Source organism: Ochotona curzoniae, unplaced genomic scaffold (assembly GCF_017591425.1).
Source record: "Ochotona curzoniae isolate NIBS_2020 unplaced genomic scaffold, NIBS_Ocur_1.0 scaffold_4506, whole genome shotgun sequence".
Classification (NCBI taxonomy): domain Eukaryota; kingdom Metazoa; phylum Chordata; class Mammalia; order Lagomorpha; family Ochotonidae; genus Ochotona; species Ochotona curzoniae.
In genome coordinates, this window is record NW_024467119.1 from 24,448,250 (window position 1) to 24,472,577 (window position 24,328).

The 24,328-nt window shown below is 43.1% G+C and overlaps 1 protein-coding gene across 1 annotated transcript in view; it reads right to left on the reverse strand.

Moving 5' to 3' along the window:
* The window catches only part of RASGEF1B (RasGEF domain family member 1B), a 36,696-nt gene extending 31,257 nt beyond the window's left edge, over window positions 1-5,439 (reverse strand). Inside the window, exon 1 of the mRNA XM_040966945.1 lies at window positions 5,304-5,439. The gene's annotated coding sequence lies outside the window, so the exon portion shown is untranslated. The remainder of the gene's footprint in view (window positions 1-5,303) is intronic.
* Between the last annotated feature and the right edge of the window lie 18,889 nt (window positions 5,440-24,328).

A 24,328-nucleotide genomic window follows, 5' to 3' on the forward strand; every position in this document is an offset into this window, starting at 1 on the left:
CAGCATTTCCTTTGCACTTTAGAGAATGAGAAAAAATGTGGGAGTTAAACAAAACGGAGCTATTTAAAAAAAAATTCACAGTGCTTTCCTGAATTATTTAATAAGGTCAATGCCTTTATGTCGCCACAGTATTTTAACTTCTATTGAGATGCTGGGCTTGTGTCTCAACGAAGAAGGACAAATGAAAAAGAAACTTGGGAGGGCAGGAAAGGCGTCTATCTATCTCAGCTGAACTCTGAGAGTGTAGTTGCTTAAGTGGGAAGGCATTCAATATCTTGGAACTGCTGGGTGTTCAATTCCCGTCCAGACTCCGAAGGAACCTTGCACCTTGCTGAGATGAATCTGCAACAATGGGTTTCTTTCTAATTTCCTTGCAAGTGGCAGAGAGGTCAAGGACTTGCAGGCTGCCTCTGGCACTGCTTCTAGGATTTATCTAACTACGGATTTGAGTCGAGTACAAGGGCCAAAGTCAAGCTTCTGACACTATCTAAAAACATCGCTTATTCTGGGCTTGAGAATATCTGCAGGATTATCTTCTTATTTCTTGACTCAGACAGGGAAATCCTGAGAACTGATATCTCTAAGAGCTCCTCTGGACAGTGCAGTACTACATGGCTGCTACGTTCCTGGAAAAAGGACGCATTGTGTGCAGAGGAAAACCACTCCGGCAAGACAACCCAGGATCGACTCACTTCTTTGGCGTGTGAACAGAAAGTAAGAAAACCTGAGACACATTCCTTGGACCTCTGTCCCAGAGGCTTAGCGGATGCCACAATGAAGAGAGGGAGCTCAGTAGTTTTTTGAGGACAGAATTCTATTTCTCTCTGCAATGAAATCTGCTATTACTTCTTCTGGATATGGACTATCAACAACCCTACAGAGACAGGAACTTGCTTGTTGTCTGCTTTGACCCCAGGGCCACTCACTAGTTCCTAGTTGGTGATGGGGAAGGGGAACTGACTCAAACGGTTCCCACCCTTGGTTTCCCAGGAAGGAAAATAACCCTAAGATCTGTTATCTTTTGGCTTACGGACATTGTTCAAAGCGTAACAAAACATAAATGACGTTTCAGCACGTGACAACTTTAAATGGGCCAGGAGGGTCCTGTAAAACTTTCCTAAGAGATAAGGCCACATATATTCCGTGGGAACAGTCCAGGTTGTCACCTGCAACTTTCATGCAGTTCCTGATATGAACGGTAGATGGCACCCCCTTCCTTGTGCTTGTGAGGGTTAGGGCTCTCCAGCACTAACAGCTGGGGTGGGTGTAGAAAAACAGAAGGTTACTAGAGTTCTGGCAAAAGGATACTGAGAAACCAGTGTCAAGATTCTCAGCTTATGGAGCGAGGACAGTAGTGCTCGTTGCTTTGCAAGTGAAAGCCAGCCCATCTTATCTTCTTAGGTCTTCAGTGTCCTAGGAGAGCTCCCAGAGGAACAAAGCTGATCTGGATGACCAAATCCCTCATTGCCTAATCAAGAGCTATCAAAAAAAAGGACTTTATGGAAATCCCAGGAATGCTCCTCTCCATCACTGTCCAGGACAGTAGCTTCCAGCCACGAGTAACGACTGGGCACTTAACACAGAACCAGTGCCCATGAGGAATGCAATTCTAAATTCTGTTTGATTAAAGTAAACTTAAATTTGAATATCCCCAAGTGGTTACCACAACGAATAGCCAAAATGAGTGGCAGAGGTATCACTGATACCTGAGAGATCTCAAGCTAATGTATAGCGTATCATCCACGAGCATCCTTTATGAAAATATTTGAAGTTTTGGACATGCAATTCAATTCAGTAGGAATAAACTCTGCCATTTACCGAGGGTATTTGGTAAAAAAAAAAAAAAAGTAAAAGTTTTTTTAAAAATTGTTATTATGCAGCATGGTTACTTACTGCCATAATTTTAGTTTTTGGCTGCAAGTTCTTGAAAACCCGTGCTTCCCACTCCCCCCTCCATTCTCTGAAACACAAAGACACCGGGGGGCTATACAGTCACTTCCTTTCTCCCAAGGCTAATTTGCACTTTCCCTGTCTTGTGAGCCCGATTTTCACCCCAGAGTTTCCTAATACAACCAGAACCAACTGAATGGCTTCCAAATGCAGATGTAGCCTGAAGTGGAATAAAAATATCAACCTACGCAACATTGACTGGATGTCACTGTCAGAAGAGACATTAACAATTTGATAGACCGACACTGAGCATGGTTGGAATCCAGGCTGATTCTGTTTCTGGTCCAGCATCTTTCCAGTACCTGGGAAGGCAGCAGAGGATGGTAGGCACCTGCTTCAGCCCCTGCGCTGCCACCCAGCCTGCTCCCCTGGCTCCTGGCTTCACACTAGTCCAGCCTGGATGGCTGTAGGTATCTGGAGAGTGGATCAGCAGGTGGAAGGTCGGTCTCTCTCTGTCTTCTCTCTCCTTCCTTAAATAAATCGTGTTCTTTTTTTAAAGAAATTGTTACTGATTTTATCAGCACAAGGGAATTTCACTCTACCCACCTTACTTTCACTGCCCCATCGCCCTATCAGCAGTGGAAGACTTACCAGCAGAACTCTCAGCCTTCACGCATCTACTCCTGCACTCAGGTGCAAGCTCACGACATGACAGCACACAAAATAAAGCACTTAGGGTATAGAGGTCAAAGGGAACTAGGTGTTCCAGTCTGCACTGTGCAAGCTAGCAGGTGTCAGGAGAGGATGACCCAGCTGACAAAGTTCAGTTCTTATTATGCCCTGGACAGAAATGGACCTACAGCCCTGGGTGGGGCCAGCTGTCAGCTCAGAACAACCAGGAGTTACTCAGACCTAAGTTGTGTAGATTTTACCAGAAAAAACACACACACACACAAGGGACAATCATAGTTTTGGATAATAAAAGGAGGTGAGGAAGCAATACCCGGATTTAACACTCCCTCATTCAATCTCACACAGGCCAAACAGCATTTTCAACAGCACAGCTGGCCTCCGGAAGACTCCCCAGCATATTACAAGGGTTTCCTCATTTGCTATTTGTGGCATCAGCATCAGGAGTGTCAGTCCCTACTTCAGGGATTCTAGATGCTTCTCCCAACGGGGCACACCCTTGTAAGGACCATCAAATATTCCTCCCAAGTTCAGTCCCTCAGGAAAGCACTGGAAATTGGTCAAGCCCATCCTACTAAGTCCTGTTCCAAGTCTGAGATCTCATATAACACCCAAGGGTCTGGGTCTCCCTCGACCTCATTTCCATCCTGTTGTCTGTCTCTTGTGCCCAATTAGCCAGGAGTTGATGTAGATGACAAGAAAGAAATGTTAGTAATATCACAAGAATATATGCTGTCATGATAAATACTTAGAATTCCTGGGTTATATACACTGGAGGTTATATCAGACGAGGTGCTGGGCAGGGGGTGGGTGGGAGGGAAATAAAGCTGGCTGGGATGCACCTCCCCACAAAGCACCCAGGGAGGGAGTAGCAGAAACACGACATGACACCAAGCCAAGGTTGAAACTGGTCTAAGGGAGAAGCTCTCAGAGGATGAGCGACTTGATGGGACCACCGGAGAGACGCAGGGAAGCAGCCTTTAGTAGTCAGTATGCTGTCATCCCAAGGCAAATCAAGGACAAGATGGACACCCAGGACACAAAGCCCTCCAAGAAACCCGTTGATCTGGGACTGGTCTCCAGGGCAACACCTGGCGGGACCCCCTCACCAGCCCTGCTTCCTGCCACAAGCACACCAGGTCTTCCCTGACTCCCCATCTCCCCTGCACTCCCCTGCCTTCCAAATATGACAACCTGTAATGATAGGGCCAAACAAGCTGTCCTTTGCCTGGAAACCAATCTCAACAGGCCCAAATTTTTATGCTTCTTTCTTTTTTTAGACATCAATTCCACCTGTGCTGCAAACCCCATCTGATCAGCTGTTTCCTTCCAAATATCTGACCAGGTAATATGTTTGGCTGAATTATAAACCTTTTTTTTTCTTTTTCCCCAGAGACTGACCACCACAGCCCAATTCTGTTTGAAGTGCAGGTTCAGCCATCCCATGCCAAGCTGCTGCAGCTACTGTTTTCAGGCACAAAGAATAATTACTCACCCCATCTGAGTCTGACTGGGTCAGATGTCATGGAAGGGCACCTCCCTCCCTGATCCCTCGCCTCCTGCCCTTTCTACACCCCGCCTGCAGACGCACCCCTGACTCCCCACTCCCCACCCCCACCCCTGGGCCATGAGAGATCCTCGGAGCTAAATATAGATCCACCACACCAGCAGTTCCTGACCACCGTCACATGGCACTGCTGACGAAGGGCTCCTTGGAGACACGCTGGGCCCAAACACACAGACGTAAACGTGTGCGCGCATTCATCCCTGCACACACAGCCGGCTGGCCAAGACCAACCCATCTGAAGGCAGAGCAGGGTCGCTGCCTAGACCATCTCCCTGGCTGTTCATCACCGCGGGGTCCATCTCCATCGCGCTGTCAGAAGACTCGACTGTCTGTTGGCGTCACCTGCACCGCACCAGTGTGGTTGGCTATACTCAAAGGGTATTAAATACACGCAAGCGTGCACACACACAGTACACCCCAGATCCCTGTGTAGCTTTTTCCCACAGACCTTCCTCTCCCCACCTCCTATCAGGAGCGCTCGGACAGGTGACCCAAGGCAAGGACTCCTGTGAGCTGAGACAAAAAGCAATGCGACCCGGTGGTGTCTCCCAAGTGCGCCAGGCGAACCAGGGAGCAAAAAAGTCAGGGCTAGTGACTTCGCTTGTCTGTCCTTTGCTGAAAGTCAAACTCCGCATTTTGTGGCACCGACAAAGAAATCAACGTCCTCCTCCCACTTCCTATAACACACACACACACACACACGGAAAAGGTAGCCGGGAATTTGAAGGAAGCAACGCAGGTGTGCACAGGAAAAGAACGCTGGGTTAAGGATGAAATGCAACCAGAACTCAAGCCAAAACCTCAGAAAATCATCGACATCTCAAGCCAGGAGTCCTTGGATGGGCTGCGGGAACCAGGAGCACGCCTCAAGGTATCAGTCACGCCGGTTCCAGCTGGGGTCCCAGAGTCTGGGCCTCGCACCTGTTGGGACCGTGGCCGCTCCAGGTGCCCGCGGAGGTCGGGCTTGGGGATCTCCAGCTGTCCCGGGCTTTCGCTAGCGCAGGGCGCAGCGCTCGCCCGCCCGGCGATCTCCGGCCGCGTCGGGGCGCACCCGGCCGCAGGACGCAGTCCCACAGCCCGGCACTTCGGGCGCACAAGCTCCCGGGTCTCCAGGGACCCTGCCGGTAGAAGAACCGGGCCCGCGCGAACCACCTACCCGCAGTTGGTGCCGGGTCTTCCGCCTCCTGGCTGTTTGCCGCAAGCCCACAAACGCGATCCAAAGATTCGGAGCGCCGGAGCGCGGGAAACAGACGAGTGAAAAATCCGCCTTGGCCGGCCGGGCTCCTTGTTTATACTGAAACTACGACCGCGGCCGCGGCGCACACCCCCTACTCCTGCGCCCGCCTCCCCGCGTCCTGCCCCGCCCCGCCACACGCGGACCAATCCCGGCGCGGCTGGCCGCCCACGCCGCCACCGCCCCTGCCGCCCCGGGACCTGCCCGCGGCTCCCGGTGGGCAGGGGACTCCCGCGCGCGGGGTTCCGGGACCCACCCCCGCTGCCCAGGCCACCGCGACCCTACGGCAGCGCCGGCCGGGCGCGCCCAGGCGGAGTGCACCTGCCAGAGGCTGTTTGTGCAGCCCCGTGGACCTGTGGTGTGTGCGCGCGCGTGTGTGTGTGTGTGCGCGCGCCTTTATCTGTAAATACCGGCCCGACTCGTTGTACAGTATCTCTGGAGCTAATCGTTATGAACCGAAGGTTACAGAACGTGTAACTTTGGGGGGGGGGGGGGGAAGCAGAAGAAGGACGGAGCGTTGGCTCAGCAAATATTGTTGGAGTGCGCGGATGCCAGGCATTGTGCGCCAGGCTGGGGCGCGCGATGACCGAAGGAGTTTGGGTGCTGCCAGGGATGAAGCCCACAGTCTGGCGAGAGACAAATGGCAAGCCAAGAGCCACACAAACAACGTAAAATGACGAGTGCGGGAAGTTTCACAAAGGAAACCCAGACTGAAACGCGATTCTGGTGGCAAGGCGGGAAGCTAGTCCACAGAAAGGGCTGTGTTGTCATGGGAACCACATACTTAACTCCATCCTTGGATACTTGATAACTATTTTAGAAACAAAAAAAGCTGAAACCTAAATACCTCACCTTGTACACATAAAAGGAAGCTGAGGGAAGAAATAATGGAAACAAGGAACAAGAGAGACAAAGACGGGAAGCCTTTACAGGGTCAGCTCGCTCTCTCTCCCTCTCTTTCTTGCCAGCCATGTGACCTTGAGTAAGGAAAGTAGACTTTCTGAGCCTCTGATTATATATGAAGCAACAATGCCTATATGAAACAGCACTGTGCATACCTGGCCTAAAGGGCTATAATTAGCATGAGGGAGCTCCTGCAACTGCCCCATGGGCTCTGCCATCCTTCCTGCTTCGGGGGGCAGGCGGTGGACAGAGCCAATTTAGAGTTCACCCTGACTGTTTTTAGCTGACTCGGTGCCCTCCCGTCCTTCATATATGCCTCCTCTTACTTTTCCACTCAGTCATCTTCCCTCTTTCCTTCTGTAAATGGACCTCCCCTGGCTTAGCAATTCATGCGCTCCTGGTTGAACCACTGCTTATCTGTGGCTGCTCTGCAGGTAGAACTAGAAGACACAGAACCAAAAGAGCTGCGCAGGTAACAATTAGGCAGAGCAAGAGGGAAGGCTTGCCAGGCCTGGCTCAGCTCTCTGGCGGTGCTGGTTGGACATTTTTTTCAAGATCAGTTTTCTATCCTTATTCTGCAATAAACAGAGAATATATGGGGCTGGCATGGTGGTGCAGCACACTAAACCTCTCCTTGTAGGCACCAGCTGGATGCTGGTTAATGTTATGGCTGCTCCACTTCTGATCCAGCTCTCTGTTAGTGATTCAGGAAAGCACCACATGATAGCTTAAGTCTTTGGGACCCTGCACCCACATGGGAGACTCAGAAGTTCCTGGCTCCTGGCTCCTGATCAGCTCAGCTCTGGCCATTATGGCCATTTGGGGGAGTGAACCATTGGATAGAAGACTTTCTCTCTTTCCTTCTCTATAAAATTTGCCTTTCAAATATAAATAAGTAAATCCTAAAAAAATAAGGTATATGATATCAGGCCAGTTATCATAGAATTGGAATTTCTATTCTTGTACCTAGAAAGTTAAAGTTGATATGGGTTGCATGTTTAGCATAGCAGCTAAAACAATTCTTGGGGCACCTGTCATTCATATTCAAGTGCCTAGGTTTGAATGCCAGCACAGTTTCTGACTTCAGCCTGCTTTTTGTGTCATGATGGGAGTACAAATCCTGGGAGATGATGGCTCAAATCTTTGGACCCGTGCCACCCACTTAGGAGACCCAGATTGTGTTTTCTGCTCCTTGCTTCAGCTTGACCCAGCCTTGGCTACTACGAGCAGGAGAGGCATGAGTTGGCAGAAGGGAGATCAATGTCTTTCCTCTGTCTTTGAAACGACTGAATAAATACATTTAGAAGGAGTTGGACTACACCAGGATCTCTTAATAGACATAGCTGACATGTCCATTTAACCTCTGGATATACTCATCAACCCGATTTTCCCCCCCCAGTTTTGTTTTCTAAAGCCCTCTGCCCCAAATAGAAGATGTTTATTTCAGATTTGCAAAATGTATAAGGGTATGTCTTTTTATTTGGATTCAGTGCTTTCCCAAACCCCAGTCCTGCTCCCCATCCAGAAGAAGCCTTTCTGGCTCTTCAAGGGCCTTAAAGAATGAGAACGTAAGTACAAGAACATTCTTATGTTTTCCATTTCACTTATTTTCTTCATGCCACTCTTGAATTATGGAGCCAATAGTCCAAGGAAATGGGAAACTTAGGGCAGTTTGTCAATTGGGGAAAACAAAAGCATACGTGGCCCCACCTATCATTGAGTTTAAGTCACAGCCTAGGCCTCCTTGTTTTCAAAGCCATGGAAAAATGTCCACTCTTACCAAAAGTGGTAAGAGTGGACATTTCCTCTCTTGTAAGTTGACAATGGTTTGTAAGAATTTAGTTAAGTTCAAACATTAATAATAATCAGATGCAATTTGAAAAACAAACAAACAAAAAAAAGCAAAACCCTTTCACCATTCCTAAGCAAAGTGTGTTAAAATAACTTATATTGGACCTGTTGCTGGGGGTAGTATAATAAGCTTCCACCTGTAGCACCAGCATGCCACATGGGTGTGGGTTCATGTCCTGGCTGCTCCTCTTGTGATCTAACTGCCTGCTGATGGCCTGAAAAAAAAAAAGCAGCAGAAGATGGCCCAAGTGTTTGGGCTGCTGTGTGTTTAGGGAACCTGAATGAGGCTCCTGCCTTCAGATCAGCTCAGCTCTAGCTGCTTTGGCCACTTGGGGAGTGAACCAGTGGATGAGAGCTCTCTTTCTGTCTCTCCTCTCTGTAACTCTGCCTTTCAAATAAAAATAAAAATGAAATAAATGTTTTAAAAATAACTTTGGCCCTTGTTAACTTGTCCAATGATACATGTGAAAAACAGTCATAGTTTCTCTGAGCACCCAACTTATCTCTCCCTCTCTCTCTTTTTTTTTTTTAATTTGTAGGAAATAAGGTAACTTAAGATACTACGCAGATACCAAGCTATTTTATGTTGAAGAAAAGGAATTGTTATTTCACAGAAAAAAGGATTTAAAGTCTGGGAAGACAGTGTAACTATTTTACCGTTACTCTGCCCTGGTGGGAGCAGACAAAAGCCTGTGAGAGGGTAGAGAAGAGAGGACTAAGGTACTGGAGAACCACAGGACTCTTCGGGAGCCGAGGTGTTGGAAGTCTCTCTCTCACATGGCTGCCAAGGAAAGGTGAGCTCCTATACAAAGGCCTGCGGCAGGCCAGCTAGACCAGCCCAGCTTCAGAACTGGAAGAAAACCTTATCTTCCACCTGCTGCTGTGTACACTTTTCCATGACTTCTTTGTCCTGATTATCTGTGATGCTAGACAGAAAGGGGAAAGGAGGCTCCTTGGTATACCTTGGGTTCACCTCCATCTGCCCTTAGACCAAGTGAAGAGATCTCTGACCAGTCTTTTGCTAGGAACCATGTTGGAACTGCACAGCTGTGTGTGTGTGTGTGTGTGTGTGTGTGTTTGATCTTTCCACACTGCTATCCTTGAAATCTGATGAGAGGCATAACCAAGACAGGACATAAAACCTGAGGTATTTAAGATCCTGAGCCCATGTCCAGTGTTCTCATCCCTTCTGGACTATAAAATGAACCTGCCACTTGGAAGGTATTTTGTGATGAAACCAACGACTGAGTCAGCCTCGGAAGGGCCACTGCAGCAATAGCCTCCAAAGTTTGTGCTTGTTGACACTGTTCTTTCACATCCACTATCTCATTTAGGAAGGGGACTGGATGTGGGAGGGCCATTCAGTCCTGACAGCGGCCATTAGAGAAGGTAGATATATATTTTTCTTCACTGGGATCACTAAATAGATTATAAACAGCTACTTGATTAAACTCACTAAGCAGATACTCCTAAATAAAAGGAGTTGACTAGAAAAAATAATTTCAGGAAATCTCTTTCACACGTTCATATGATTCTTGACCACTAGCATTTTCTATCCTCCAGATGCTAAAGATGTATAAAAGAATGTGACAGCTGCGTGGGAAATTCCACAACAGATAGAGTGGGTTTTTCAAGTCCTTGCAAAAATGGAAAAAAAAAATCACTGTCTTTCTTTTTAGACAAGGATTGTGAAAAAAACAACTTCACTATTTCTTCCTTTAATAAACATTGTTATTTTATTCTCTGTAATTTCCCTCACTAGCAGTTTTATTTCTTTTTTTTCTTCCGAATAAGATAAACTTTTTCTTTAGATTTCAGGTTCTTGGCTTTTAACATAAAATCTGATTATTTGGCTAGAGGTTTCCCTCCATTTGACTAGAACAATCTATATCCCAGAACACAGAGAAGAGAAAATAAATATCAGGATAAGATTTTAAAGCTGGGAGAGATACATATGATGATTTCTTTTAACTTCCACATCTCTGTGCGACCAACCAAGGTATTTCTGATGAAAAAAAAATGAATCTCAGTGAAATGAAGTGATACATCCAAAGCTAAGAAGACAACAATAAAGTTACACACATCAAGACGTCCCTGTACTGAGCCCAGGACCTCAAGGGCTATCTATATGCCTTTATATCCTGATTGTGTCCGCAGAGATGAGTCTGTGGACTCACTCTGAAAGGACAGAAGCACAATTTGTTTTCAGGTATAAATGGCAAATATCCTCACTTTCACACCTCTTGAAAAAATGATAAAGAAGAATTCTTCAAATATTGCCAATGCCTTTTGCTGGAATCTTCCAATTGTTGCTAAAACCATTTATTATCTTATTATAATATTTGGGGTAGTTACAGAGTGAATGATTTGGTTGCTTTGTCATCAAGGTCCGCGTGGTTCTGGATCATTAATCAGCTTTGTAAAGTGTATTCAGAAAATTAGGCAGATCACAAGACTTCTCCAACTAGCATTGTTATGAAAGCCTGTACCTAAAATGTTTTCCCTTTTATGTAATCAAACAGTTGATTCTTTTTACAAGACTATAATGCCTTTTTAAAAAGGCATTAGAGCACTTCTCTAAAGCATTATGATTTCTGGATGATTCTGTGATGTTTAAACTTGTAAGTTGTGTATTTATTCTGACACACAGATAATTATTCTTTCAGTAGCAGAGCCAACATTTCTGGATAAGATGCTTAGAGATGATTACAGAAAAGCATAATGCTCGATGTATTCTAGTATAAAAATTAATTGAACAGATCATAGAGTTTAATGGCATGTCACTGGAGAAACAGAGAAGCAGAGGTGAGACTGGACTGAAAGACAAGGGGACTCTCCGCTTTGATTTTTTATAAAGAAAAGCACACACTATTATTTATGAGTGGTGGGATACCTGTGGTCACACCTTTTTATGCCTATAACCTTTCTGTGTTATAAATTCTTCCAAAAAAAGAAATTTACAATCAACTGAACATTTTCATATGGCTATATTCTGATCACCTTATATTTCTACATGTAAAGATCACATTTTTAAAACAACATGCATAGACACTGATCAGGTTCTTGTTGGACTTTTTCCTGTTCACTGCTTAATTGCATTTACAAAGTGTAACTGCCAGTCAACAGGCCAGAGAATTGTATTTGGCCCCATGCTGCAAAATTATAATATATGTGATGCAAAGTATTAAGAATGTTGCACCTTTCACATAGCTGATCAAATTAGCCCCCTCTCGCTGTGTTGTGATTGTGTAAGTTCCCCCATGACAATGATCTGCACTGTGACACATAGTTAACACACAAACGAGTTTGATTCTTCACTGAACCAGCCTCAAAGTCAAATCTCCTACAGACTAACACCATTAGCATATGATGAATGTTTCTAGGGCCTGGAATTAAACAGCGGTAATTTTAGAATCTACAATTACGCGCATCATTGTCTCCAAAGGGCTGTCTCTAAAGAATGGCCAGGAACTGAAGGCATGGAGGATTGAATGTGCTTAGGTCTCCTGTCCGTGGCTGTGAGCATCAGGGAGGTATCTGAAGATGGGGGTAGGCGAAGGGAGGGAGTGAAGGTATGGGCCTGGCTGCTGCTGGTAGAGCTGGAGTTTGCAAAGAGGTGAGAGAAAAAGAGACAAGAAGCTTTCTGACCCAAACTCCCACTTAATGATTTAAGAGTGTATCCGATGGCAAGTGTTGTGGCATAGCATGTTAAAGTCACCTGTAGTGACGCTGGCATCTCTTATGGGCCCTGGCTCCACCTCTCATCCAACTGCTTGCTAATGCGTCCTGTAAAGCAGTGGAAGATTGCCCTAATGCTTGGACCCCCACACCCATCTGTGATACCTGAATGAAACACCAGGCTTTGGACTGACTCAGTTCCAGGTATTGAAGTCATTTGGGTAGTGAACTAGAGGATGGAAGATCTGTCTCTCTCCTTCCCTCTCTCTTTGTAATTTTGCCTTTCAAATAAATAAAATAATTTTTAAAATAATTAAAAAGCATCTAAAAAAACACCAAAATGTTATCTACAAAAGTACAGATTCAATACCTCTCAAGCAAAAGTTTCACAATGAAGAGCAAAATAAAAAGTCTGCGTTTAGGTGAAGTTTCATAGATAAATATACTATTTGCCCTAAGTATTGTTTATTGTTTTATTTTTGTAAGAAATCATAGCCTGTTTTAAAAAACATCCTGCCTTGCTAAATAAAAAGCCATACATCAGCTGTTACAGAAGATAATCAAACTCAAAGTTTCTAACTTCCAAAATACTAACCAGCTGCATTTCCCCTCAAAGTAGTTCACCCAGGACATACTGTTTTGAAAACATCTCTAAATAGATGCAGTTTGTATTAGCCCTTTCCCAGTTCTTGCCATAAAACTGTCAGACACAATGCCATCTTTAGATTGAGAATACACAGCAAAACAAAATGCACATGCAAAAACAATCTATGCCTTTACAATTGATCACAAGGACATAAACTTGAGGAATGAGGAACATCTTGTCTTATAAACAAGGTGTTTATTAGGCTTGAAAAATATTTACAGGTGTTTTGGGGGTTTCCTTCCCCATTCCTTTTATCCATCTTCCCTTCCTCTCAGTATTTTTTTAAAAATCTGCTTCCAGAAAGGAAGAATGTTTGAACTTGAGACATAGCAATTCTTTTAACAAGAACCAACACGCAAATTGAATTAAGTCATTTGCAAAATGGCTAGCAGAACTCCTTGCAGGAGCATGCCTACAGAGGGAGGAAATGCAAAACAGGACAACCTACAGAGTGTGAACAGCTCAGAGACCCTAAGTCATCTTTTCAAAGGGACTTGGCTGCATGGACAAGATAGAGGGTCCTGGAAGGCAGGCCATATTCAAGCTGACATTTCAGATCCTTAATGTCCCCCAGGGCCACCCAAGAGGATGAGGCCAAGCAAGTCAGAGTTGTCTTATAGCTGTCATCTGCCACATCACGGGACTTGCTAATTCTTAGGCTTTAGGCTGGTGCTACTCAGATACTGCAGAAACCAAGAGGCCTAGAAATGAGAGACTTTACACAATCCCATTGAACTTAGAGATGATGGGGCAAGTTTTCCCAGCCCTAGTGACCTTGCTCAGACAACATTATTTACATTAAATGAATTTTCATAGTCTCCAGATTGTTAATAACTGTTTTTGCCCGAGTTTTAGAAAACCATTTTAAAAATCTTTAATTTTAACTTTCTACAGGAAACATTTGCTACCTGGCAAGGTCTTAACAAAGGAATCATAATGAGCCTAACACTGATAATTGTACAGCAACAAACACTTATTTCTGAAGAATAATTAAGTTCTGTTGTGGGCTTTAGGGATCCACGAGCCCTGGGGTCAAGCTGACAGTTACTGGATGTGACTGAGTGATCCAAAGTTTATTGGCAATCACTCTGAAACATCTGACACCATCCAAACTATTGAAAAGAAATGGGGTAGCGCGAATAAAAAAACATTTATTATATACTAGTGATTACTTGTGCATATTTCTTTAATCCACATAATAATCCTACAGTTATTATTTTATCTTCATAGATGAAGACACTGAAGCTAAGGGAAGTGTAAACAAAAGTCTAATAAATGGCATAGCCCACATTTAGATCTACTGAGCCAAAGACAAGGTTTTTTTAAATCATAAGCATATCTTCTACAAAACAGATATATAAATAATTCGATGGATTTATACCTTAACAAGCCCTGCAACTGAAGTAGATCCAAACTTGTATGCTTTGTATGACTTCATCAAAATTGTGCTGCAGCCGGAGAGATGGGGGGTCATGCTGAGTAATGATGAAGATCCCTCACCATGGACACGCAAAGATCTGGGTTCCAAATGTTGACTCCATGTGCACTTGAACAAGCTGTCCAATCATTCCAAGCTTCAGTTTTCTCATTTGTAAAATTACAACAATAATACTGGGTTGAAAAATGAAACTATGTCATATAGATAAAAATCATTAGCACCCTATCTGGAATATAGAACTCATGCAATAAAAGGTAGTTAATTAAATGTAATTATCACCAATGTTCAACAGTCTCTGACATCTTTAATAACTTCAGCCTCTTTCCACTTGCTTTAGAAAGTATGACTATTTTTGTTTATCTGGATATGTGATTTCATATTTGGTATCAAAGAGCCATTGTGAGGTTACAGGCATCCTTAAAAATACTGCAGTATGCTCCTCCCAAAAGTAGCAATTCTTTTGTACAAGGATAATGATCTCATTATCACCTAAATAAATAGACAATATTCCCTTAATAGCATCTAATTTTTATTAGTACTTACGAAAGTTTCCAAAATTAGACCCCAGGATATTTTGATCTGGGTTGTTATTAAAATTCAGGTGTAACATTCTGTTGATGCTTCGTTACTCTTTTAGTTCATGTAAGTTTTCACCTTACACCTAATACTTTTTCCTTTTTGTTGCTTTCAAGGCTTCTTTGTTTATTTGAAAGGCAGAGTGGCATCGAGGGAGGGAGAAAGGGAGGAAGCTGAATAGACAGTTTTCTACCTGTTGGTTCAGTCCCTGGATGATTGCAATTGCCAGGGCTGGGCAGAAATCAGAAGCCAGGAACTGCATCACAATCTCCCATGTGGGTGCAGTGGCTCAAGGACTTGGGCCATCTACCACTGCTTTCCCAGGTGCAATAGCAGGGAGCTGGGCTGGAACTAGTGCTCCAACATGGGATGTCAGTGTTTTAACCACTTAACCTTCGGTGCCACAATGACAGCTCCAAGTTTTCTTGACATCGCCTTTTTTGATCACTTTGCATAAGAAAGTAGACCGCTTGTCTTGAATAAAGGGGCCGCTTTCAGGATTTGCCTGATATTCTTCTTCCAGTTGTCATTAACTTGTTTCTCTATCCTCCATGTTATCTATAAATCAGAATGTCAATCATGGGTCTTCATTACTTTTAAGTTAAACATCATGGCAAGAAGGCTTCAAAGTCAATCTTACGTAGCTCATATTTCATCACATGAAAATTTCCACCACCACTTCCTCTTGAAATATTTGTGGTTTCTTAGCTATCTTCGGGGTAAGGGCTAGGCCCGTGATTTCCAACACTGGTTTCACGTGGAATCCTCTGGGGAGTTTTGTTTTGTTTTAAACAAATACTTGTTTCAGAGTTATAACCCTAGAGAGTTTTGGCCTGGATAAAGGCCTTGGATTTTTATAAAGCTCCCCAGAGTGACAGCCTTGGCGTCTCCAAAATGGTCAGGGTCACTTCCCTTTTATTTATGGCTACCTATTTTCAGTGCTCAGCATAAAGCCTGGCTCACAAGATCTGCTTAGTAACACCTGCTGAAGTCATTGTTCACTGATCAATACTCTGGGTATAGGCTACCTTACTCTCACTCTCATTTCATACTTTAGCTTTCTTTTTTCTTTTCTTTCCTTTCCTTTTTTTTTTTTTTTTTTTTTTTTTTACTAAATGGTGTACTATGAAACCCATAGCATACTCCATAGTATGTTCACAGAAATCAAAAAAAGATTCTTGTTTCAAATTTCCAAAAACTATCAACAACAACAACAAAAAAGAATTCTTCTAAGAGAGAGAAGGAGAGAGAGAGAGAGAAAGCATAAGCAATCATTTTGTTAGTGTTAGATTAACCCTAGCACAGTCATTTTTCTCTCTCTCTCTCTGCCTTTCACATGACCAGTTTTTCCAGTTCTTACTGCAAAGGCTGGTGAAATGATTCCAAAATGACTTAAGGAGGAAAAAAAGACCGGGAATTCATCTTAGTGATGATTGTTGCTTTTTTTTTTCCCTTTCAAACTTACTGAGAACATTTCAACCATGTGGAAGAATATCATTCAAAGAGAAGAATTTGGGGGTAGAATTATGATATTTTCTGTTGAAATTAAATTTTGGCCAAATCTCAGAATAAAATTCTACCTAACTCATCAGTGCATGCCACAGCCGAACCATGGAGCATTTAGCACGGAGGTGAATGTATACCATCTACATAGTGCCACGTGGCCGGCATCATCATTGTCCAAACAGACATGCACAAGTGGCTTTTATACAAATAAAAACGCTTCTGGTGAATTGTAATAACAATCCTAAATTAAAACTATGGCAAGATATTTTTCTCTTGGAAATTAATTAATACTCAGCATTAAGAGTTGATTGGCAAAAATACTACTGTTTATAAAGGAAGATAAAAGCACAGTCCTTTTGATCAAGCAATCCTAGCTAAGGGAAATGATGCTACAGGCACACTGTCCACATCACCTGAAGTAATACATCCACAACATTACCTATGTTATCATGATGGAATATCAGATGCATCAAAACATCCGTTACAGGGAGCAGGATAAATAAATTTTGCTATGTTCACAAAATTGCTTTGCAAATGGAATAGAAAATAATAAGACCCTCACATGGACTGTGTGTCAAATGTTCAGCGAAATGAGAGATCAAACATTATTAAATAAAGGAAGCGAGAAGGAGTGGATATTTGGAGTGTATTATTTTACCCATGAGGAGGGGGGAAACCCTTTGGTCAGGTAAATAAGGAAGCGGTAAGTGGTTAGCCCTCTGGGGAGAGGATGGGAAGTCGGTGGGCAGGAGACAGTGGGGGGGAGAAAGCAGAGGAAATGTCACAGGACACTTTCTCACACATCGCACTGGAACTGTGTGACTATTATGTTCCTTTAAAAAAAAAAGAAGACGAAGTATTTCATAAAGCCCCATAAAAACGTCTGGAAACTGTACATTTTGAAGCAGAAAGCATCCCAGACATTGTCACACATCTTATTCTCCTGGTGGAGTTTCAGAATCAATTCCGTTACTTTCCAGTCTTACTAGAAATTTAACAGGACGTGTGCCTATGCCTCAGACACCCACAGTCCTAAAACACGGAGTGGAGAAAACCCCACAGCAGAGAAGTTCTCAGGATCATCTCCAGTCTTGTTTTTGTTGTTTTACCGAGTTTCAAAGTGTGAGATTCCATTTGAACAGAGTGTTTAGAATCTGAATAGAGGCACCCACTCCAAGGCTAGTGCTTACATAACAGCTAAAGAATGGTGTCAAAGTCAGATTCATCTCTGTCTATCACTTAGCCCTCTGTGGATTCCACAAGAGGTGGGGGAACTAGCTCACAGTGACAGGTTCACTCCGTATCTGATTCCTGCTCTGCAGACAGGTTGGGAGGGTGCCAAGGAAGCGGCTCTGTCATCTGCTTCTTGGGGGCTACCACTCTGGGTGTGTATGTTCCAGTGTGGGACCATTGCTCCTTCAGTAGCACTTTGTGGAGTGTGATGAATACAACAGGTACAATGGAAAAGTCTGACAGATCATGAAAAACCTCTGTTCTAGGAACTCAGGGACCTTAACAATCACTCTTACATCCTCTTTCGGAGTACAATTTATTTATTTGTAAAAAAGGGTGGATTGGGGCTAACTTGACTGTTTCAGAGTTCACGGTTTTGATAGGGTAAGCCAGGAATACCATAAAAACAAAAGATTTAGGAGGCAAGTGCATTGAAAGCAGTACCCTGTTGCTGCTATAATGGCAGATTTAACCACATAAGGCAGAGGAAAGAATAATCTCACAATGTATTTTAGAGAAAATTAGTAAAAATTTACTAATGAGCAAAAGGAAACCCATTCAGAATACATGACTTACTCAAAATCAAGCGGTCAGAAACAGAAGTGAAGACAAATTCTCATGTCAATGTTTTGACTGAATGTCTTACTTTCCCTTTTATAAGATGTATTTTATTTATTTGAAAGGTAAAGTGTCAAAGACAGGGAGGGAAAGAAGAAGGGGGAAGTAGGGAGGAAGGGAGCAAGGGAGAAGGAGAGGGACAGGGAGAGGAGGAATAAATTGAAGAGAGAGTGAGAGATCTTTCATCTGTAGTTCACTCCTAAAATGGCCACATGGCTGTGGCTGTGCCAGGTCAAACCTAAGAGCCTAGACCTCCACTAGCTCTCTCACAAGTACTTGGGCCAGCTGCTGCTGTTTTCCCAGACCATTAGCATGGATCTGTATTGAAAACTGAGCAGTGCAAAACAGCAGTCCAATGTCAGATATTTGTTTTAGAAGCAGTAACTTAATCTACTGTATCACAATGCATGTATATGTGTCATATATGCATAAATGTTTGCATATGTATATTTACATATACATAAATAATAAATACAGTTAAAGTTTAAAAATTAATACTTTTATGTCCCTGCCATCAGAAGGCAGACCAGAACAGCAGGTTTGAACAACCAAGTAAATGCTATCACATAATTGTTATTCAATGAAATTAGCCTGGGATTGTCTCTCTATATATACTGAGTAAGTTTCTGCATAATGATAATATCCAACATATACACAGAATATCAGGAGTAGGTGCTGGTCTGAGAGTTTGCATATTTATTTCATCCTCATAGTTGTAAGGGTTGAGTTCTATACACAGCTAAACAGTAGAGAAGCTGGAATTCAAACCCAGGCAGCTTGGCTAGGGGTTATTCAGTGTTACAGATTAAGTCCCCCACTTAGGGCTTCAGTAACAAAGCAACTTTTGCTACATAAAGTGAAGCTGTCAGATTTTAAAGTTAAATATAGAAGTTGATTTATTCAACAATTAAGTCATCCCATTATTCATTCATGCAAATATGAATTATAATCCACCTTACATGTAGCAGGGGTTCCCCAGTAGGGGGAAAAAAAACCAAACATGGTTTCTGCTATTCTAGAATTTAGAGTTTAGAGGAAAGACTTAAACCAAATGATTATGCAAATGAATATACAATTTAAAAATTGCACAAGAACTGTGATGGAGGGGGGTGTTTCTGGCACAGTGGATTAAATCGCTGCTCAGGATGTCTACTGTGCATATCTCAGTGCCTGGGATTGAGTCCACCTCCATTTCTGATGTGGCTTGGGGCTGATGCACTTGGGGGGAGGCTGTGGATTATGGCTCAAGCACTTGGGCCCCTGCCACACATGTGGGTGGCCTGGATGGAAGTCTTAGCTCCTGCCTCATCTCACGTGGTTTTGAGTGTGGAGAGAGGTTGAGGAAAGAATCTGTGGATAGAATCAATCTCTCTCTCTCTTTTAAATAATAAATAAATAAAAGAAAAAAAAGGAATGAGGGAAAGACTAAGAGAGGAAAGCAGGGAAAGAAAAAAGGAAGGAAGAACAGAAGAAGGTAGGAAGAATTTTGATGGAAAGATGCAAGGTATTATAATACTATGAGATTATAAGATCATTTAAAGAGGCATATAGCCTAGTTTGTGTCCTGGGGAAAAAAAAAGGCCTTTGAACTGAGATTACTAACCTATGGTCTTAGAATTCATAACATCTCTAAAACTAAGTATCTACCTAAAAAATCGGGATCACAGATTGTCCCGGAGCTTCAGTGAGACAATATTTGCAAAAAAGTCACCCCAGCATTCAGTACCAACAATAGTTACTGGCTTTGTTACTGCCAGTGTCCCTTGATCAGTATCATTGCTAAAGCAGATATAAGAAACATGCAGGCACAGAACAACAATAATCACAACGTTAAAAATGTAGGAGAAAAAGAAAATTATTTCAACATACTATGTATTTTGATCTTTAAAAAATAGAATTGTTGCTTATATCTTTTGCCCAATTCTCAACTGGTTTCTTTGCTTTGTCATTGTTGAGTTTCCTGAGCTCCTCATACATTTAGGTAGCTTTCAAAGGATGAAATATGATGGCCAACAGACACTTGAAAAAATACAGCCACCAGTCATAAAGCAAATGTGACTAAAAATCACAATGAGCTTTTATTTTACCTCAGTTGGAAAGGCTATTACCCAAAAATCAAAAATTAAAAGTGTTGGTGAGGATGTTGGGGGATGTGGGGAGAAGTGCCCTTGTCCACTGTTGGAGGGAATATAAACAAGCACACTCACATGGAACACACGAGTCCAGGGATTCCTCAGAAATCTAAAAATAAATTTATCATTACAATCATCCAGTCCTAGGAATTTACCCAAAGGAAATGAAATCAGCATACAAAGTGGTTCTGTACCCCATGTATATAGCAGCACAACTCACATCAGCCAACATATAAAATCAACCTAAGTGTTCAAATAATGAGTGGATAAAGAAGTTGTGGCATATATACAATATGGAACTTCTCAGCTATTAAAACAAAAAAAGAAAAGAATGAAACCCTCTCATAACAATGCAACTGGAGAGCTTCATGCTAGGTGAAATAAGCCAGTCAGAAAAGATAAATATAAGGTTCTCCTTCATTTGTGATAACTAATATACAAAGTAATATACAAAGAGCAAATTTGACTTTATGTGATTTGGTTATTGTTTATAGCCCTGGTGCATACACTTGAGAAATAATGGTTTCTCTACTTTTGGCTAGTTGCAGTCCTTATTTTGTGGAGGATCAAGCTTGTGAATATAAATTGAAAGCATGTCATTGTAAAAAAATAGAAGAAAAATAAGACAGGCAGGAGGAAAGAGGGCAGATACAGTAGGAGGTATCACTATACTTTTAAAATTGCATATATAAAATTCATGAAATGTGTTCCATTTTTATAAGTATGAAAATCTTAAAAATCAGGATTCTAATAGGTTTTCATTTTTTAAAAAGATTTACTTCTTTTTATTGGAAAGGCAGATCAGATTTACAGAGAATAAGAGAGCCATGGAAAGATCTATCTACTGGCTCACTTCCCAAATGGTCACAACAGCCAGCGGAAGCTGGAAGCCAGGAGCTTCTTCTGGGTCACCATGTGGGTACAGGGTCCCAAAGCTTTGGACCATCCTAACAAGTAGAGAGCTGGATAGGAAGTGGAGCAGTCAGGACACCAACCAGTGCATATATTGATTCCCAACACTTGCAAGGTGAGGATTTAGCCATTGGACCATCATGCTGGACCTGGGCTTTCATTTTTTTTCTTAATAAGTCATTCTGGGAAATAGATCCTATATAGGAAGGAAAATTAATGCAAATGGGAAATGTGAAGCTTTAATATGTTTTTATGACACCCCCCAGGACTTTGTCACAATATTAATTGTATCTACAGATAACATGTCTTCCCTGCATTTTAAAGAATTTCAGTGTTAGTCCTGGGTTGATCAACTTTTGTTCCTTTGCATGTTCTTTTTCCAGAGCTTAATATTATAGCATATGGAAGAAAGGATTATGCTGATTGTACTCGGGTGTAGAGGAAGCTATATGCACAAGGACAAAGAGCTACCTCAAAACCAATCCATGGATCACAGAAAGTTTCCTACCAGACTGTCCTCTGCTTCCACTTAACAAGAAAAACGAATGTACTTTTTCCTGAAATGGAGAGGTTTTGGGGAAAATTTCTTCTGGGGGTGAGTAAAGTCCGTCATATTTTTCCAACAGAATTGCCCATAGTACTCCTAGGGGAGATCGCTTCCAAGGCTCAGAACTCACAGCTGTGTTCACATTGGATATCCGTGAGTGCAGCAGACCAGCATGCAGGTGGGTGCTCCTGGGAGGATGTGGCTGATAGACAGGAGCACCTTCAGATCCAGATACCACGCCCTTCACCTGGGCCAGAGGACAGGGCACTGGGCATGACAGGAAGGGAGTGGAGATGGGCCCCCAGAAATCTGTCTAGGGCCATCTCTTTATCCAGGCTAACTAGACTTTAGCCTTCATCAGTCATTTAACCCAGCCTGATTTGTCCCCGTAGAAACAGGCTTTTTTTTTTTTAAGATTTATTTTATTTTTAGTGGAAAGGCAGATATACAGAGGAAAGGAGATTCACTCCCCAAGTGTCTGCAATGGCTGGAGCTGAGCCAATCTGAAGGCAGGAGTCAGGAGCTTCTTCAGGGTCTTCCATGTGGGTGTTAGATCTGAAGGCCTTGGGCCATCCTCTGTTGCTCTCCCAGTCCACAAACAGGGAGCTGGATGGGAGTGGAGCAGCTGAGATATGAACTGGTGTCCATATGGGATCCTAGTGCATGCAAGGCGAGAACTTTAGCCACTAGACAATTGCACCAGGCATGAGACAGGCAATTAATATAGGTTCTTCCAAGTACTTGGTGAGAGAGTATCCTGTGCCTGATTCTTATCCTGTTGGGTTATGTTAGTCCTATGCTTTTCATCACTGAAATATTTACTTCCTCTTGACTTGTTAAAAACTACCACATACACCTGACTTTCTGTCCTTTACTCTCAGTGCAGAAGCTCTACACTATGAAAGGGAGCTATGTCATGACAGGAAATGTGGGACATGAAATGTGGGCAGCTCAAAAAGCCCTGATTTAGCCCAAAAGCAACTGCTTTGTTCCTTCCAATGCAAGGATGCATTTCTTGTTTCCAGGGTGATTCTCAGGAACTCCCACCTTTGAATGGAAAAGCAACTTTCATAACCATGCACGCATGTGCGTATCTTGGTTTCCTTGTAATTGGACTGTTGCATGTGACTGCTGATTACAGATAGTAGTATTTTCTTTCTTTAAAACAAATTTTTTTCGGGGAAGTCAGATATACAGAGAGGAGGAGAGACACAGAGGAAGATCTTCCGTCCAATGATTCACTCCCCAAGTGGCCACAACAGCTGGAGCTGAGCCAATCAAAGGCCAGGTGCCAGCTTCTTCTGGGTCTCCCATGCAGGTGCATGGTTCCAAAGCTTTGGGCTGTCTTGACTGCTGCCTTTCTGGAAAAAAAAAAAAAACCCTCCACCATTTTGTTGGCATCTAGAAGCAAAATATCCCAGCTCTGAGTTTGCTTAACTTCTCCAGGAATAGGGAACATCCTTGAGTTGTGTTCTTGACCTGTAATAGCTGCTTCTAGAGTTTAGCTCTACAAATAGAATTTTCTCCAAAACAGGTTTTCAAAAGGGCCCTCCCCCACCACTGTGTGTCATCACCCCTTTTTCCCTCCCCCCACTTCTTTGCAGCTTGACATCCTCTCCCAGCTACCTGACAGACTGCCGCAATCACCCTGTGAATGTAAGTAATTTCCTTATTGACAGGCCCCCATTCTCTCTGACATCTGCCAGCACTCCCTGACACTTGAATAAGCATTAAGACATTAACAGTCTGGCACAGGTTTGAGGGCTGGAATTGTAATGCTTGGCAGAGCTGCAGCACAAAGCCCTATGCAAGAAGACCCCCACTCATTCAATTCTACCATCCTTCTGGTTGCAAAATGTGGCAGAGCCCAGAATAAATGCTGATTATTTGCTCCACTGCTCTGGCATTTTGGTGCCTCCTTAGACAGGCCAGATCATACATCAAAGGAAAAGGAAAAACAAGAAAATGCCTGCTTGTGAGGCTGTGTAAGTGAGAAGGGAATGTTGATTTTTTTTTTTTTTTGAAAGAAGAAAGCCCATTGCTCAGTGGGATGAGTTAATATTTAAAGGGAATGATTCAGAAAAAGAGCAAAGTCAAGCTCCCCTATTTACACATAGAACAATTTGCATCACCCGTTCAGTCTGAAAATATAAAATTCTTCCCGCAAAAGCTGGCCAGCGAGGGCCAGCTTTGTGTCATGAACAATTAAAAGTCAATTTTTGGATCCACCGTATGGGCAACTATTAGGCAAGAATCCCTTAGCAGTCTTTGTTGCTGGAATCTGTTCCTTAAAAAGTGGCAAAGTCATTAATATGCATATTAAACTGAAGTGAGTCAGAAAGCTGCCTCTGTTCTATTCTAAGGAGGGATTTCTCTGGATCTGAAACCTGTAATTCACCCAGGAAATGCTAAGATTAGCCCAAAGCAGAAGGAACAGAGCTCTTCCTCAGAATGGGACATTTTTCCTTGAGTGAAAAATGACTCAATAAGACTTTCTTTGGGAAAACAAAAAAGACATTAACATAGGTCCCACAGAGGTTCAAGGTGACTGAATGAGGGAGTCAGGCAAAATTCTGTGGATCATGACTCCCTTGGCACCTGGGGGATGACAGCCCAGTTTTCCATGCTCCTCACCCAAGCCCTCTATGAACTGGACAGTGTAAGAGATCAGCCTGCGTGGAGCGTGGATTTCCACGCTATTCCTCTGTCTATCGGCAAACAGCTTCCCCAATCCCACAGGTAGCAGGTGATGAGGGCCCAAAGTAACTCTGGGTCCTGACTGCTGGGTGAGTGGGCACTGCCCCATTAACTTCCAACCTCAGAGAGTTTAGTCAAAACCATCAGGAGGGCATAACACCCTGGGAAGCACAATAATGACATGACCTTAAATGAGTCAAAATTGCCCAG